Source organism: Antedon bifida, chromosome 5 (assembly GCF_963402885.1).
Source record: "Antedon bifida chromosome 5, ecAntBifi1.1, whole genome shotgun sequence".
In the NCBI taxonomy this organism is placed as follows: Eukaryota; Metazoa; Echinodermata; class Crinoidea; order Comatulida; family Antedonidae; genus Antedon; species Antedon bifida.
Genome location: NC_136230.1, coordinates 21,797,361 through 21,816,650, shown reverse-complemented (window position 1 = coordinate 21,816,650; position 19,290 = coordinate 21,797,361). Strand labels below are relative to the sequence as shown.

Sequence of the window (19,290 nt, the reverse complement as noted above, 5' to 3'; positions counted from 1 at the left end):
GTAAAATTTGCCATTAGCTCAACCTGTTGAAAATAAGCTCATTGATTGGCCGATACATCTAGGCTAATTAAAACAAACAAAGATGGTAGATAGTCAAACCAAAATCCGCGAATGTTTCACAATTTGAAAATGTATATTTTAAGGTCTTCGTAAAGTTGAACTTAGTAAAAACACGTGGTAAAGTTTTGGTATCACATGTAAGTATTGACAAATCGCCCATATTGTCCAATCATTCTAGTTCACTTACATGTTATTACTTTGATAGCCCTGCACCAACTGATTGTTGGTTTAGGCTAGGTCTGAAGCATGATAACCTCATGATGGTCTGAAAGTGCACACTTAGTCTATACCTTCACTGCCATTTTTGACAGCCTGGCTGGGAAAAAAATAATAATGAAAGCCAGCTTACACAGACGATCGGTAACGGTATTAAAAATATAGAATCTATGTTATTCCTTATGACCATTTACACAAAGCGCGGAGTGGACGGGCGGTTTCCGCTGAGGATAGATACAGATTCTACGTGGGACAAGCTATGCGGTTTTCTGCTTACCGTTACCACTCGTATCTCCATCCATGTTCTAGGCCTGATTATTACTTGAGCTCATTAACCTTTCCACATTTTTACAAACAAAACAAGAATACAAAAAGGAAATTTAATTAGAGTCTGCAAACAAAATTTACTAGATATCTTTATTAAAAAAAAGTGTATGCACTCATATGAATGAAGCTTACAAACATATGGTTTCTTCTGTCATTTCAAAATCTGAAAATGATCCAATATGTATATTGTATATAATTAAGCAATAAAATAATTATATATATATTTGTTTCCACTGTTATTGTCTTAAATCACTGAAATATGATTTATTCATTCAATATGGTTGGTTGCATTACAATACATTTTTGGAGTAAAATTCCTTTGTTGCGGTGTTTAGTATTCTATTCATTGCAAACCATATTTCAAAATACTTTTATATACATTGAATTACAATAACGTGCGAAAAATATTTGAAAAAAAAAAAATCTAATTAATCAAATGCACACATATTGTCATTATTCATTATTCTGTATTAAAATATTTTTATAATTGGTCAGATGCTTGTCCTACTCTGATGTAATTTGTACTTTATACTAAGTATAAATTGAGAATAATATTCGTAATTCCTGAGTGGGACTCGAACCCACAACCTCCAGATCACTAGTCTGGGGTTTCATACTTCTAGATCACCAAGCTGTATAAGTACAAATTATGTTAGAGTAGGGCAAAACATCTGACCAATTACTCAACACCAATTACAATTATTTTTATAGATTGTGGATGGGCAAATAGATCAAATTGATACCCAAGTCTCGGGCTAGCTCATCCAGTGGCCTTTTCACCATTGACACTTAGTCTAAGGGAAACACTTGCCCTTAAAATCTCCTATCTAAATGAATATAATTTAAGGGAAATACTTGAATATTTATTGAATTAAGTGATCTATTTTGTACTTCAGGAAAATATCTCACTTAAGTGCGATTGGTAAGTACAGAATACATGTGTATGGGAGAAAATAAATAAAGGCCTACTTTTCACAACAAAATCTTTCATAAAATATGTAAGTAAAATAAACTAGAAAGAATCACCAGAACCTAGCCCTCCGTAGACCCTGCATTGAGTCTAACCCTTCCCTCATCAATAAACAAATTTTTTTTTTTTTTTATTTAAACCATATTTAATGAAGGTTATCTATCCACCAATTGCAGTCATTTGGGACCCTCAGAACAGATACAATATACAAAATTCAACAATAACATATTTAGAATATATTGACATTCATGTGACATTAATGGATAAGAATCATAATTTAGATTAGATTGGATAACCAAAAAAATTTTATACTATGTGTGCACTCTATAAATTACCTTATTAATCATTTAGCTAGCCAGTAAATTGTTCCCTAGCTAATCTAGGTCCCAGATTGTGATCGATCGAAACTTTTTGGCACAAATGACGTGTCATAACTATAGTGGAGCTGAAATCACTTAGTTTGAAAAAAAAATCAAAACTTATACTTGGTACGGCATAAAAGAACTAGAGACTTGTTACAAGTCTAGGTTTGAATAATTTTTAGTTTTTCACAAAGAATGTCAATTTTGTTGTATTTAAAAGCCATGTTTAATCGACGTATTATTTTATTCGAAAAAAATGTAATACACAGTTTTTAAACATGAGACCATGTAGGCTAGATAATAAATGTAATATAATAAAGGTGATTCGATAGGGGTAGATGGATCATTGGCTTGTATGCTAGTATACCTAGTGAACATAAACTATGTAGGCCACAAGAAGAAGTCAACATAAACCTTGGCTAAATTCAATCAATACACTACAAAAAGAGCTCTGTCAACATGGCCTACAAGTCTTTTCAGTGCCACTTAGCTTTCTATAGACTTCCATTGTTATCAAGAACACTTTACTTACACATCTGCTGGCAGAAATAATAGGGCCTATTCATTGCAGACAATAGCAGCACAAATGAGTTTTTAGACTATGTATAGGAACAATACCTTGTAGTTGCTTACTGTGTTTATTGAATGGATTGCATCAATAACAGTAGATATATGATAGGAAATTAAAATTTAAATAAGGTCTGCCCTATTTTGAATCTTGTATTTAAATCCTTGAGTATAATGGAATGACTTTTTAATTAAATCTGGACATAGAGATATCTGTATTGATAATTTATACTTTATTGTTAGCATATCAAGTAATACACACCAAGCAATACAGTGGATACACAATCAAAACAAATGTAGATTCTGATTTATGCAATTTTAAGTCAACAATTTTCTGTTTAAATACCCATGAAAACCTTTTTATTCTCAATTCAAGTTACATTAGAACTTTTTAAAGTGCTTCATTTAATGCAGCAAATTAATATATTTTGATATACCATTTTTACCTCTAATAAGTAATGTTTTCACATTTGGAGTCATCTATGCAAAATATGTACTCTCTTTTTCATTATATGATTTGAAAGCCCTAATTATGTTGTGTAAGGGAGCTACCATTGAAGGCGCTACTGTAGGAGCCAAAACCTACATTTCCTTACTACGTACAGTATTAAATTTAATGTTTTTCATTACTTTTTTCCCTGTTTTTTCAGCATGTACATATATTCAGTAACTATGGATGTTCCAGCCAATCACAACACAGTTGAAGTACTTGGGTATGCAGTATAAAGTCAACAGTAATAAGGTATGGTGAAACACAAGATCAATACAACTTTTTGGCCGTTGTGTTTACAAGTTTTTTTCATTTGTCTTGGTTGAACTCAAACCTACGTTTTAAATATAAGTTATGCTTATGATTTTTAAATTATTGAATAAGGTTAACATTTATTTTTAAAACAATTGTGTTGGAAAGTAATAAGTATAATTCATGTAAATATACAGTTCTTGCAATAGGCATGTATGTTTATCATAACATGGTATTTTGTGTTTACAATTGAGTTTGGCAAAATAGTCTAGAGGCTTTAATAAATATGGTATTTTAGCCATTTGTAATATTCAGGAAAAAAAATAACCCATAGTCCTGTTAAATCCAACATTTTAAAATATATTACATGATGAGTTTGAGAATAAGTTACTGTATTTGTTCATTTTTTAGCATCAGAATTTGAAGTTCCTTATAAAAGTAAAAGTTATATAACAAAATGTATTAATAAACAATTCTAATTTAAACAAACGTAGTAACATCTTGCTAACCGTAGTATGATTAACTTTGTATATTGATTTAAACTTTTGCATTGCTATTAAATACTCTGGATATTAGAAAATATTTATCTAAAGTGAAGCATGGGATTAGACATTTTAAGTGATTTATCATTGTGAATATTAGGTACTGTCAATATTTTGGTTTTCTTGTTTGATTTATGGCAATTTATTACACATTATTAACTAGTACACCCTATCAGGCAAGTAATATTTTCATGATATCTATTTAATATTGAATGGAAGTATATAACACAATAGAATATTGAATGCTCTCTTTAGTATATGCTTGCATTTTGTAAAAAAAACATTAAATCCAAGTTGAGATTTATGTAGGATAATTATGGGGTAGATAATCTTTTCTTCATCCGTCTTGGCTCATCACCTGTATTGCGCATTCATGTTTTGTTATCGCGCTTAAGAGTTGATCTCCAGATACGACGTAGGAGCTTCAAGATCTATTCGTCTGTATTTTGTTCTTTTTTTCGAGGATGAGACCGGAATCACTCGGTCAGATGCAGATTTTATCTTTTGAGTATTGTGGACTAGTGATGAACTTGGTTTATCAACAATAAGGAGCGTGAGCGTGGGTGCACAGGCAGATGCTGGCAACTGGTAAAGCTTGCTTCGCATTAATCAAAAAATCATGACTGTGTGTATTTATTTTGCAATTGTCTCTTGTCTGTTTTTGAATCTAGTTTCTTTAGAAATTTACCAGCTTATTATCATTTAATCATCTTTTCTTTATTGTTGAAGATGAAAAGCAATTGATAGGTATTCACAATAGCATGACACCTGCCGGCCTACTGATAATTATTGTCTGTCGCATTGTATCGTTCGCTCATAGCATAAAGACAGAACAAACAAACTCTACTATTAACTTACTTTATGACCACACAACACAATCTCACAAGGTTGAAATGAAATTATTCTTTCAAATAAAAACGCATTAAAGTTAAAGATTGTTTGAAACTCATTTCTATTGTTTAGAAAATCTTCCTCCATTGCACTTTTGTTGAGGATTCAAATTAAACCAGGTGAAACGTTAGTGGCTGAACATTGTTGTGCTTCTCACTGCTACCATCATTCCTTCGTATCCCTGTTACACAAGAATTTTTAATATCCCTGATATTGAATTATTTTTATATTAATAACAGAATCAATAGTACTCGATTCTATATTATGAATTACACCAGCTATTGTTCTATAGGTCTTTGTGTACTTAGTCATATTATTTCAACAAAACAGCTTGTATTTATATCAAATTTATGAATCCGCTTTCATAAGTTGCTGTGTACTTGAAATGGTAATTACACATGTCGTACTTGAAACTAAATCAACCCTTATCATCAACATTCTTTAATTTAATTAGCTTTATTTTATCTATTCATTTTTAATTAAAGAATTTTCTTTAATTGTTATATTATGAATTACCTCTATGTTATGTCTAGTTAATTATTAATATTTATTTGTTTGAACAAAAGACCATTGCACAAAAGTCCCCTTAAATCCAGCAAAAAAACAAAAATTAATGTCACTTATTATTAATGTGCAAGACCCATTCCCTACAATTGTAAGTAATATATTACTTTAAAAACATTAAACCAGGTCATTCCTTGTCTTAGATGTACATTTTATGGTAATTTATGATAAAAAGAAAGAAACAATGCACTACCTAGTAGTTTGCGGTGAATGTTCTCTCGTGTACGGTCTTTAGACCTAGCCTAGCTAGGCTTAGTTTTGTAGGCCTAACTGGTAAACAACAGTAACATACGCACATTGTACGCTAGCTATAGGCCTAGCCTGACGTTGTCTAGTTGCTGCATTAATTGTCTTTCTGTTTTTGCCAGAATCCGTAATACAGATTGGGGGAAACCCAGTATTTTCTCTGAAAAGTTACAATTCTTTCATTTATTTTGGCCTTCACAGAAGAAAAACTAAAACATCAATCCGCGTGCAATGCATGTTGGAATTTATAGCGGGCCGCTAAATTGATTAGAATCAACTTATTTTTCACATTTTTAACCGAAAAAAGTTATTGCTTATTATTATACCTTAAATTAGATCTCAAAAACGTAGGGAATGGGACTTTAATTAAAAATAATTTAAAGGTGCCATTGTCCTGTCAAGATAGAAGTTATTAATTTTGCAGTTTTTTCATATTATTTTTGCGAAGAATATTTATCATTTTATGTTCTATGACAAATTCTGTGTGAATTGTAGGTTGTGCATTTTCTAAAAGTTATAGAAAAATTTATTTGCAATATTTATTAAATAAATACAGTTTGCTATGTTTTTTGGCTCAACACAAATAAAAACTAGATGTGAAAAACAAAGGTTCTTGACACATTCATAGCTTCTGTCCAGAAGTATGTTATGAATGGTCAATTATCTGTCTATGGGGATAAAGATTAGGTTTTTAAGCTGTATAAAGAACCTAGAGGGATTGCCTTGAAATTAACTCATATTTAATAATCATACACAGTAAAGTTGACCATCTACTGGACACTTAAGCTTGAAGGTCACCTCAAGGTCATTCGCTCTCAAAGTTAACAAGTTTAAAGTCACACAGATCAGATAGATGGAGAACATTTGTTTACTAATTAACAATTAATCTGTTACTTTCAATACTTATATTCAATGGCAAGGTTTGGTTTATGTAGTGATCAGGAGGAAGTCAGTTGACATGCCTAAACTTTATTTTGCACGAGAAATACAAATAGGCCTTTTTAAATTGTTTTCCTAATAATTTTCTTATATGTTAATTTCTTTACTATCCAGCTCATATTTGTATGTTAACTGCATGTTTATGAAAATCAAATAATTAATAAAAGCTCCGTTTCTACTGCATAGCGCCAAACCGTTTTTTGGGTGGTTGTCAACAGAATTTGTAATTTGGCAGTCAAATTCCCGTTACTCGGTGTTTGACTCAAGGTCAGTGGCTGTCAATCAAATAACCGATATTTTATTCACATAGTTAATAACAACTGTATTTTGAAGAATTGGAAACAAGACTAAAGATAAATCTGAAGCAGAATCTGAAGAGATGTTTGAGTGGTGTCAGGTTTTTGATGTCCAGGATGTCAAAGTCGTAGCTATAAGAAATAAAGTGGTGCGGTGATCGCAAGAAAATGGAAAAATGTCTGTGGGCCATAGGGTTGTCAAAGGCTTCTGAAAAAAGTTATGTTGAAACCTCTCCAACCGTGGTGGCTACGGACCTCTAATTACAAATAATTTTAATTTAGTTTTACTTCATATGGTTTTTTGAGTTTATATCTTAATAATTGTCCTGTAATTTAAATAGGGGTGGTGGTGGGTTGCTGGACAAGGGTTTTGCCCAAACTTGCATATTCACTTTTTTTCTGAAGCTGTTTTAGGGAACATTCTGTTGGCTGACTTTACTTAATGTAGAGCAATAAAATTGGTGGCAACATTAATATTACTTTTAATTAAACTTGGGTTATAGAGCCATACTGTTTTATCTGGTGAAATAATCAATTAGTATAGAACACACTTACAAAAATTGTATAGATCTTTTTAAATTCATATAATTATTATTATACACAGAATGTAAACAAATTTCACAGATGCGTTTATTCAACGCCTACACAATACACATGATAAGAATGATTAAAATACAAACACCCAATTTAGATTGATAATAGTATAATTAAATCATATCTTTCCTATTTATTTGTTTCCGTTGTTTATAGGGCAAAATCATCTGGTGACTTTCAAGGAACCATAAAAGTCAATTGACCGATTGCTGCTATGCTAAAAAAAAATGATGGTTTACCATAAGCCATGGTAAATAGATTAATTTTTATTTTTATTAATATTCTCTTTCGTAATGCTAATCTAAAAATGTAGGCCTAACTTTTTCTAGACCTAGTTGAGTTGCCTCACAACCAATGCTGCTGAGTTTTTGTGCATACGATTAACTTCTTGGGATTCAAGATGAAAGTTTATCAACATCAATTGTTGACAATAATCATAATGCACTTCCCCTGCCCTCATTAATAAAAGGCCAGGTACAGTTTCTTCTGCGAATAAAAATCGATTAAATAGTGTTTCTGAATTATCTCCATTTTCAGGAAAGATGGAACTATTAATTCAAATAAGCTAATAAAAATGAAATACACCCAATTGATTGTTGAAATGCCATCTTAAACGGTTATCACTGTGTGTACGCAGTAACGGTTATTTGACATCTTTTTTCAACAACACCTGATAACATTTATACATCTAGAGAGCTAATACAAATAATGAATGTTATGAGTACAATGGTAGAAATAATTTTATCCAGTTAACTTAAAGATTAATATATTTTCATGATGTAAAGCTGGTGAAAATAGAACAAATTATCATCTTTCACTGAATGAAATTATTTGTTCCATCGCACGAATATGAAACATTTGTACTTTTAACGAGATTTAAACAATTTGAAAAGGCAGTGAGTGCTCAATTTTGGACACGGAACAATTATAGACGGCGCACAATACAGGTTCATTGAACATGATCAATCAACAACAGTCTAGTTTAAAGACACCTTCCCTACGTTTTTTAGATCTATTTTAAGATCACAAACTATATTTTATGTAAAAATAATACTATATGGTCCTATTGCGATAACTTTTTTCGTCTTTAAATGGTTAAAAATGTGAAAAATAAGTCGATTCTAATAATTATAGCGGCCCGCTATAAATCCCAAAATGCATTGCGCGCGGATTGATATTTCTGTTTTTCTTCTGTAATTCACCCACTTTTCGATCGATCGTGAGGCCAAAACAAATGGAAGACTCCTAACTTTTCAGCGAAAATACCGGGTTTTCCCCAATTTGTATCAACGGAGTCTGGCAAAAATAGAAAGACAATTAATGCAGCAACTATACAACGTCAGGCTAGGTATATAGCTAGCGTACGATGTTCGTACGTTACCGATGTTTACCAGCTAGGCCTACAAAACTAAGCCTAGCTAGGCTAGGCCTAAGACCGTCCACGAGAGGTCGATCACCGCGAGCTACTTAGGTAGTGCATTGTTTCTCACTTTTTATCATAATTTACCATAAAACGTACATTTAAGACAAGGAATGACCTGGTTTAATGTTTTTAAAGTAATATATATGTATTATTTTTACAAAACATCACAAAGTGTAGGGAAGGTGTCTTTAATGTCATGTGGTTGCTCACTATGTAAAATGAACGTACAAACGAAATTGTAGTACTAGCATATAACGACATTGCACTCTCTTTGTACAAAATTAACCAATCAATGCCAAGGATACACTCAGGTGTGTTAAGATAAATGCAACACAAATCTGTTTTTATACCTCGTGATGATTTCATTAAACAACCTTTGTTCAGTGTAAGTTAGAAGTGGTCAGACTGAACTAACGGCCGGAATTGCCAAAGATAAAAATAACAAGTATTTTGAGATAATAATGGCCATTGCCATAGATAAATAAGCCAGTGTCGCAAGATTACTATGACCATAATAGAAAGATAAGCATTTCTAATTTGTGAAATGATTGTTGTATTACTAAAGATAAAAAGATTGACAAGTACATTTATATTAATTAGGCATAAATGATCAAATATTGTTAACAATTGTCCCTATTAGAAGAAGATAAGATGCACTATAATAGAAAGTTTAGCAATAACAAAATACTGGAATTACAAAAGTACAGATTTATAGTTTTTTAGGCCAACTTAGGTAATAAGTTAGATACAGTAGATGTTACTTTAATTTATTGTTTTATTTATGTTATATCTAATATCGTTTAATCCATGCAACTCAAGTTAAATTAATTTATTTTACATATTTCAATCATAATACAGTGGTTCGACAATTGGCTATAAAAGAGTACTGTAGGTATGTTTTATCTCTTATTACTTATCTTATTTATGTTAGAGTTATGATATTAATAACAAAGAGGTTTACATAGTAAGTTTAATAAATGATATCACAAATACATGGTACAGGAAAATATTGATTTGATAGTATTATATTATCAGTTTACCTTATCATTTTTCATTTCATTTAAACTTTTTATTGTGGAAAGTTAGTAATATTTTGTCTTCCAATATTCATTCTTAATTATCGCCTATCCCAATATTTTCTATCCAGGTTTTCAAACATTTACATAGTAGGCCTATGTCATGTAGATGTTATATCAAGACAACTAGCTGGACAGTTTCCTATGAACAGTTAACCCCCTAAGACAATAACTCCCAGGAACAAAACCAGACAATAACAACAAGGCTGTAGCAAGAGGTTAAAAACAGACGAAGCAAAGTAAATATAATTATTAATATAAATTATGACGATCTGTGCTGGGGTGGGCGTTGAAAATTGAAACTAGTCTCCCTCATGCTGGCTACGACACAGAACAACTATCCTTGGACAGTTAGTTGGGTAGTTTTTGTTAGTGGGAGTAATTGTTCTGAGGCTGTTGTCCAGGTACAGTTGTTATCCTGGGTAATTGTCTTGGGGATAGCAATACCACATGGTTCATCTGTAAAATACCTTGGTGTTAATATCGATGACAAGCTATCTTTCAAGAACCACATACGCGATAAATGCAGAACGATAGCCGTTAATTTATACTATATTCGTCAAATCCTCAAATTTCTCTCCAAGGCCTTTGCCAACACAACAACTAGTTAAATCGCTCGTGCTGTCACATATTGATTACGCCAATGCATTGTATTATGGTCTACCTGCTAATACCCTTGCTCCAATGAAGAGGTTACTGCACCAAGCTGCGGAAATAATTGTCAGGAAAGGTCGGTATGACAGTGCAACTCTGTCTCAGTCAATTCAAAATAGCGTGTCTTGTATGGCATTTTCTTAAAGGTTCCAGGTTACCTGAGAGATATTCTTACTGTGCGGAATGTTTCTCGCAGTACACGTTCAAGCACCAGCAATGTTAACCTGGCAATCCCACGAACTAAATGAAAGACATTTGCTGACCGTTCGTTTGCCGTAGCAGGACCCAAAAATTTGATAACAGTTTACCAAGTCACATTAAACACTTAGACGACTATAATCAGTTTAAAAAACATTTAAAGGCACTATATTTCAAACAATGTTATGATACTAATTGATGTGAAGTGCCGCTGATTATAATTAAATTGTATAAATGTGCGCTATACAAATAATAAATAAATAAATAATAATAATAATACTTGGGTAATTGTCCCAAGGAATAGTTATCCTGTGGTAATTGTAGAATGATGGGATAGGGGATAGTTAACCTTGGGTAATGTCCTATGGGATAGTTAACCTTGGGTAATGTCCTAGGGGATAGTTAACCTTGGGTATTGTCCTAGGGGGTAGTTATACCTGGGTAATGTCCTAAGAGGATAGTTATGCCTGGGGTAATTGCAAGGTAAATGTCCTAGCGATAGTTATCTTGGGATAGGGGATAATGTCCTAGGGGATAGTTATCCTTGGGTAATGTGCTAAGGGGATAGTTATACCTGGGGTAATTGCAAGGTAAATGATAGTTATCCTGGGTAATGTCCTAAGGATATAGTTAACCTTGGGTAATGTCCTGGGGGATAGTTAACCTTGGGTAATGTCCTGGGGGATAGTTAACCTTGGGTAATGTCCTAAGGGGATAGATATACCTGGGTAATTGCAAGGTAAATGTCCTAGCGATAGTTATCTTGAGATAGGGGATAATGTCCTAGGGGATAGTTATCCTTGAGTAATGTCCTAAGGGGATAGTTATACCTGGGGTAATTGCAAGGTATGTCCTAGCGATAGTTATCCTGGGATAGGGAATAATGTCCTAGGGGATAGTTATCCTTGGGTAATGTCCTAAGGGGATAGTTATACCTGGGGTAATTGCAAGGTAAATGTCCTAGCGATAGTTATCCTGGGATAGGGGATAATGTCCTAAGTGATAGTTATCCTTGGGTAATGTCCTAAGGGGATAGTTATGCCTGGGGTAATTGCAAGGTAAATATCCTAGCGATAGTTATCCTGGGATAGGGGATAATGTCCTAGGGGATAGTTATCCTTGGGTAATGTCCTAAGGGGATATGCCTAGTAATCCTAGGGTAATGTTCTAGGGGATAGTTAACCTTTGGTAATTTCCTAAGTAGATAGTAATCCTGGGATAATGTCCTAGGAGATAGTTATCCTGGGTAATGTCCTAGGGGATAGTTATCCTGGGTAATGTCCTAGGGGATAGTTATCCTGGGTAATGTCCTAAGGAGATAGTTAACCTTGTGTAATGTCCTGGGGGATAGTTAACCTTGGGTAATGTCCTGGGGGATAGGTATACCTGGGGTAATTGCAAGGTAAATGTCCTAGGGATAGGGGATAATATCTTAGGGGATAGTTATCCTTGGGTAATGTCCTAAGGGGATATGACTGGTAATCCTGAGGTAATGTTCTAGGGGATAGTTATCCTTGGGTAATTTCCTAAGTGGATAGTAATCCTTGGATAATGTCCTAGGGGATAGTTATCCTGGGTAATGTCCTAGGGGATAGTTATCCTGGGTAATGTCCTAAGGAGATAGGTATACCTGGGGTAATTGCAAGGTAAATTTCCTAGCGATAGTTATCCTGGGATAGGGGATAATGTCCTAGGGAATAGTTATCCTTGGGTAATGTCCTAAGGGGATATGACTGGTAATCATGGGGTAATGTTCTAGGGGATAGTTATCCTTGGATAATTTCCTAAGTGGATAGTAATCCTGGGATAATGTCCTAGGGGATAGTTATCCTGGGTAATGTCCTAGAGGATAGTTATCCTGGGTAATATCCTAAGGAGATAGTTATCCTGGGTAATATCCTAAGGAGATAGTTAACCTTGGGTAGTGTCCTGGGGGATAGTTAACATTGGGTAATGTCCTAAGAGGATATGCCTAGTAATCCTTCGGTAATGTTCTAGGGGATAGTTATCTTTGGGTAATTTCCTAAGGGGATAGTAATCCTGGGATAATTTACTAGGGGATAGTTATACTGGGTAAAGTCCAGGGGATATAGTTATCCTTGGGTAATGTCCAAGCAGATAGTTATACCTATATAATTGCAAGGTAATTGTTAAGTAAATTAAAGTTCAAGCTTTCAGATAAAATCAAAGCATTTAGTATTTATTTTTGTTACTTGATTTAAATATTAATACACATCTGATTCAACAATAAATAGATAAATATAGCTATAATTACAGTAGCCACCTCACCTATGTTGCATGTCACTTTTTAAGTAGGCCACCCATCCAACAATCTTTTTGAAAATGTGTTCATATTTGTACCAATAGTTTTATTTTGTTTAGCTTCATTTAGTTACAAAGATATCTAAACACACGCTATGTGCTGAATGATCTAAAGTTTTTTGAAACAGCCAGTCAATTAGAAATGAAGAAACACTCGACGAATGAGATCACAGATCACAGCTGTTTACTTCGTATTGCAAAGATTCTCCATGCTGTTCGCTCCCCTGCCCTAGTTTCTGCGCTATTCACAAGCTATTGATGAATTAACCCTGCCAGTTACCCCCCTCTGCTCTGGACACATTCTTCTTTTGAACTTCCACCTTTATAAATTATCTACTTTGATGCACCCTTGTTTTTTCTTCCTTTTATCTTTCACGTTTTTGTCTTACTGTTGAAAAGCTATCCAAGTATTTGAGAATCTAGGTTATTTATTTAACCCAATTCTGTATATAACCAGATGGCCATCTAACTCAGCTGGACGTTCCATCCCATTGACGGCCGGAAATCTATATATGCGAATGATTTAGTAATAAATGCATTGTTAGTCATGTGATCAGATCATGTGACCATGTACTATTTTATACAAGAATTTACCCATTAATATCTAGGTTATTGGGCTACTGTTAAAACATGGATAAAATTACTTCTGAAAGTGAAAAATCTTAATCTAAGCAGTTAACAATATGATGTAAATTATTTTATCGTGATGGAAAATATGCCTGGAAGGCAAATAAGGTTAGAACACCTGAACTCTACCTAACCTGATTTCCAACAGTGATGAGAAGAAAACTGCTTAAATATCTGTCTGACATTTGACATTGAATTACATTCGATGAATGTGATTGCGCTAAACTTAATTTGTTGTTTATTTTCAGTGTGAATGTAATATTAGTTGTCCAGAAAAATTAAAATTAATAATGCTTAAATGCAAAGCATTCATCTAGTTGTATTGATGCTTTTACTATCATTATTTTAATCTTTATTCATTTACATCAAGTCAAAGTTTTTAGCAATATTTTTTATTGAACAGTCAGAATATTATATTATTCATTTGTCATGTTTTACCAGGGTGACCAATTGACAGGAACTTTGGTATAATCTGTAAAAATTATGATGAGTTGATGAAAATATTCTCCACATTTAACATAATAGACATTACATCTTTATTTAATTAATCAGCCACTTTCAAGCAAATGTTTAAGGCTCATTTAAAGATCCGTTGATTTTGCAGGTATAGATTACAGGTTGGTTTTCTATGGTACATCATTGTTACTTTTTCCTATGTTGTACATAATTTTGTCTATGAATGTAATTCTTTTAGCCTTTGCTGCTTTTTGTATTTTAGTGTTTTTACACCGAGATAAATTCACATACATTTTGGTTTTTTTTAATCTGGTTATAAATGTCTAAATTATAGTTTATGACTATTAGGCATATTGATTGATAAGCAACAATGCCTATCAATATTATTGCTTTTATGTAACCTAACTTCATATTGTATATACTCTTTTGTAAATCTCTTTACTTTGTCTAAAAATCGTCTAAACCGTGAGAAAAATATCACAAAACCCAAAAGGAATATTTATCATGTGAAATATCTATTTGAACAAAATAATGTTATCAATATTTCTTTGTTCATAGATAATAAAAAAAAACCACAATTAACACTTGCCTTTACACTCTTTTGGCACCAAAGGATAACAGTACATCTGATGTGGATGAAGAAAACTTCAAACATGTATTACAATTTACACTGCAAGTCAATTCTATCCTTGCTCTTGGGCCTGTTTTACTAGAGGAAGAAACAAGACAAATTTAAAATAACCGGTAACATGTAGCACTCAAATAAACATAACAGTTCTAGATTAAATTAAAAGCACTGGTGCTGATTAACACGCTTGCCTTCCAATCCCAAGGTCCGGGGTTCAATCACATGACTGTTGTTTACTCCACTCCCTATAATGAGATTTGTAGTAGGTTTAGTACACTTTATCGTTTCTGTTTGCTGTTTAAAAGGGGGAAACAAAATACAGCAGTTATATAGGCCTTATAACAAACAATTCAACTACATTTAAACTAGTTATTTGTAAGCAGAAATATACACACTAATATATATTGTAGACAAAATTATAAATAAAAGACTCAAACTAAAAAATTAGAAATGATGATGCTATTAGGGGGGATGACGATGACAATACCATTAAACGATAGGGTGCTCAACATATTTTCTTTTTTTCATAATTGTATCCTGTCTTTGGAGAGAGAGGGCTATTGCCGGTTTATCCAGGTAAAGCAGGCACGATATAGACTATTAATTTGTACTCTTTACGTTAAAAAAATACACACAAATTCAATCAATTATAAAAATGTTTGTATCACAATATCTGGATGAAATGAAATGCTGCCCTTATATACATATTGCCCTACTAATCCATATGTATATAGGGTCAATTATGTATTTTAGAAAAACGCAATCTGTATTACCCGTTATCAGCAACATTGAACCTACAATCAACAACCCCTTGACCCTTTGAAAAGCTTTTCTTTTAGGACCTAACACCAGTATCAAAATGTGAAGATAACGCAGTCTGGAACAATATGTAATGTCAAATAGCCTTTTGTTGCTCCGCTTCCATCATGTATCTTATCATATAATGTCAACAGATACCGTACCTATGTACTATTACCTGACCAAATTGCGAACAATGAGCAGCACAATTAAGATGATAAATAATGTAGATTGCACCAAATAAATGGCAATTGACATTTCAAGCACCCACACAATGTAGGATTGATAAACCAAGTTATCTGCAATGTAAAAAAGAATTAGATATAAGAATCAGGTGATATTATACCCTGAAAATGTAAACAAAATATTTCTCAAGTTTTTGTTTACTATTATTTTAATTCATTTTTGTTGGTTTGATTAAGTTTCATTAATAAAGATTGATTTGGGCAAGTTCTGTGATGACAAAAATACATCAAATTGATGAATATATTATATCTAGCCTACTAAAGTTATTTTTTAAAATTGTTGATACTTGAAAAATGACTACTGGATGTAGCTGGGGCAATTTCTTTCTGATTGACCTTGAATAAACTTTTAAACTAAAATCAGTAAAATGTTAAAATCAATTATTAAATGTTTAGCGCTGTTTAGAACTTCTTAACAAAGGTGTTACTCATCACTAGGCCTATTTTGTACTTGTATGACAATCTTATATAGTGCTTTATACTCAAAGCATCGAAGTACTTGAGATTAACATAAAAGTGTACTTTTGACGATATGGGTTTCGCTGTTTCAAGAAACTGCTGGTCTTATTAATAAAACAAAATTTAGCAAATAAATTGCGGCCTACAGGAATATTAATTTCTCCAGAAGAATTGTATTAAAAATGTTTGATAGCCACAAAGCCTGCATTATGCTTAGTTTTTTCACTCAGGTATGCCCCAGATTTATACCGTCAGCGAATGACCTTCATTATGAATATAAACTAATATTCATGACTAAATTGTATCAATTGATTGCATAAATATCACCATCAATATATAAATACCAGTATAAAGTGATTTCACTTTAATACACAGAATTTTAAATTAGAATTTCTCTTTGTTTTGATTTATTCCTGAACAATTGTTATAATTGAATTCAACAAAACCAATAGTAAACTAATATTTTAATAGAATAATAATCTAAAATATTCCTCTTTATTTATTTATTTGATTACAGATCATGTTGGTTATTACACATTTGTAAATCACTGTTATTGTATCTCAATGTCAATATCTTTTTACAGATTATTTTATTGGTTACATCTGATTGATGTAGGATGCCTATTTTTTATTCAACGAACTTAGAACATTTATTATTTGTTTTATGACACACCTACTGACAATTAATCCATCTTGAATTATCATCCAATTTGATTAGTTAATTACACATCACTTGTCATTCATTATTCTGCACTAATGAATGACACATGATGCGTAATTAACCAATCAAATGGCGAGAATACAAGCACTTTTGATTACCATTTACAATTACAAATATTGAGAATTTTAAATTCTAGTGACGAGAGTTACCTATTTAAAAAAAACTACATGTAACTGTTGAATTACGTTTTGTTTTACAGTTCAGCCATAAAGAAATGATAGTTTTCACAATTTCACTTATTTCTATGGGTCTTATAGGCCCCATAAAGTGGGTACCAAGTGGAGAATTGACAAGAGACATTTGCCTTGTTGGCAAAGTCCTAAATTTCCCATAAATGCGCAGGCCCCTACTTTTGCATTATGAAATTGTGTTATTAGCCAATACTTGATAATAAAATGATCGTACCATAGCGTTACGGCGTAAAGTTTGTGAAACACCACAATGAGAATGATGGTCACATGCTCCAGTCTGCTTACACTTACTAATAGATATCACAGTATTTATTTTACAAGATATCGTATACAATTATTGACCAAGGTATTGTTATCGTTGACCCCTGCTAGTATTCTTCTTATTGTCCGGAATGGATTATACTGCTCTATCTGAGATAAAATTGAATTGTGTAACTATTTGTAATTTTGTATAGATAAAGATTGAAAGATGTGATGTGAGGCAATACCACGTCTACACAGTTACCGTTAATTTTAAAATTTTAGCCAAAATTGTTATTTAAAAAAAATAATACTTTATAATTAGTAAATACATAGGCAACTCCAAACAATGAAACACACACATTAGGCCTACACATAAATATTGTTTGACATGACTTCCAAGGGGAAGGGAGATGATGGCTAAATATTGTCTATGGAGCTTGCATCACACAGAAATCTAAACTGTTTTCGCCTTATGAAGATTCTTAAATATTATCCTTATTTGAAGATGCTTATAATATTAACCTCAACAAGGTCTATATTGAAATTACATCAGAATCATTTACAAGTCCCTTGAGTGGTGGGTTTTTATTGGAGACATGAGATATTGTTATCATCAACTGCATTGTTGATCAAAGAGTTGAAGATTATTTATAATCAGGTAAATAGCCATTAGAAAAGCTTTTTGTTTGATCTATATACTCATTTTGTTGTCATATTACTGCTTGTTTATTCTTTTCAATTGTTGGACAAAGCGACTCAATATAGTCATGTTCAAACAAGTTCTTCAGTATTCTATTGAATTAATTCTAACATACCTGTTATTTATAGACACATCACAAACCAGTGTACACACCTACTGTATGTCAAAATACAGTATCTAGGCCTATTGACATTATTAACATATACAAAGAATGTCTAAAACATATTTGGGCTGAAGCCAGCAAAAGAACATACATCTATCCTGTTTGAATCTATAAAATATCACTTATCCACTATTCAACAAAGTAAAAATTGAAGTGGATGTGTAACTATACAGGGACTGAACTACTCTTACAACAAGGTTGAAAAATGTAATATATATCAATTTTCTAGTGCTGTTCCACCATACCACGTAGAGAGTTGCTATCCAATCACATTTGAAAAATACCATGGTCTAATGGCTAGGACATTTTCAGGTTGAATCTCGGTTGAGGCAACTTTTTCTCATTCTCACAGATTTCCTCATCTCTATCGTTTCAAATTAATTAAATTTCAGTATATCACCGGCGGTTTAGAATTAATGTTCTCTGCCTGATAAGTTAGACATATATAAATCCATAGGCAAATTACGGAAAAAATGACAATGCAGTGGGTATCAGTCACTGGATCTCAATGGATATACAAATAAAATAATCAAAAAACTAAATCAAACAATAAAGTATAACAGCCAAAAAATGTGCAGAGCTTTTGGGCTAGTGTATTCCATATAATATATACAATTTTATCTCTGGTGCGCGTACATACAACTAAGTCAAGAGTGTTACAGAGTCGTTATTTAATCGGGTTTGAACAATACTATGAAAGCCTCAGTGGTCTAATGGTTAGGACATATCAAGCAAAAGGTTCCGGTTTTGAATCTCCTCTCACAGATTTCCTCATCTTTATCGTTTCAAATTAATACATTTTCAGTATATCACCAGGCGGTTTAGAATTTGTTCTGTGCCTGGTATTTATATATATATATATATATTTATTGTTGATTATTATTGCAAATATAACATGCACCACGAAAAATTGTATGCACTCTCAATGATAAAATACAGAAGCTGATATTCTAACTTATTTATTAGAACCATGCACTATTCACTCCGTTGTGTGTCATATATCATGTATACGGTGGCCTATAAGTGTCACGGCAACTTTCAAAAAATATCACGGCAACTTTCAAAAAAAG

The 19,290-nt window shown here is 32.5% G+C and overlaps 2 long non-coding RNA genes across 2 annotated transcripts in view; one reads left to right on the top strand and one right to left on the bottom strand.

Annotated features, from left to right (window-relative positions):
• The first annotated feature begins 98 nt into the window (after window positions 1–98).
• Window positions 99–19,290, top strand: part of LOC144842024 (uncharacterized) — a 46,944-nt gene continuing 27,752 nt past the window's right edge. Inside the window, exons 1-2 of the long non-coding RNA XR_013612070.1 lie at window positions 99–197; window positions 3,153–3,244. This is a non-coding gene — a long non-coding RNA (uncharacterized LOC144842024). The remainder of the gene's footprint in view (window positions 198–3,152; window positions 3,245–19,290) is intronic.
• Window positions 12,953–15,790, bottom strand: LOC144842025 (uncharacterized). Its single transcript, XR_013612071.1, has 3 exons — window positions 15,677–15,790; window positions 14,662–14,781; window positions 12,953–13,495 (listed from the first exon to the last, which is right to left on the bottom strand). It is a non-coding gene; the product is annotated as an uncharacterized LOC144842025 (long non-coding RNA).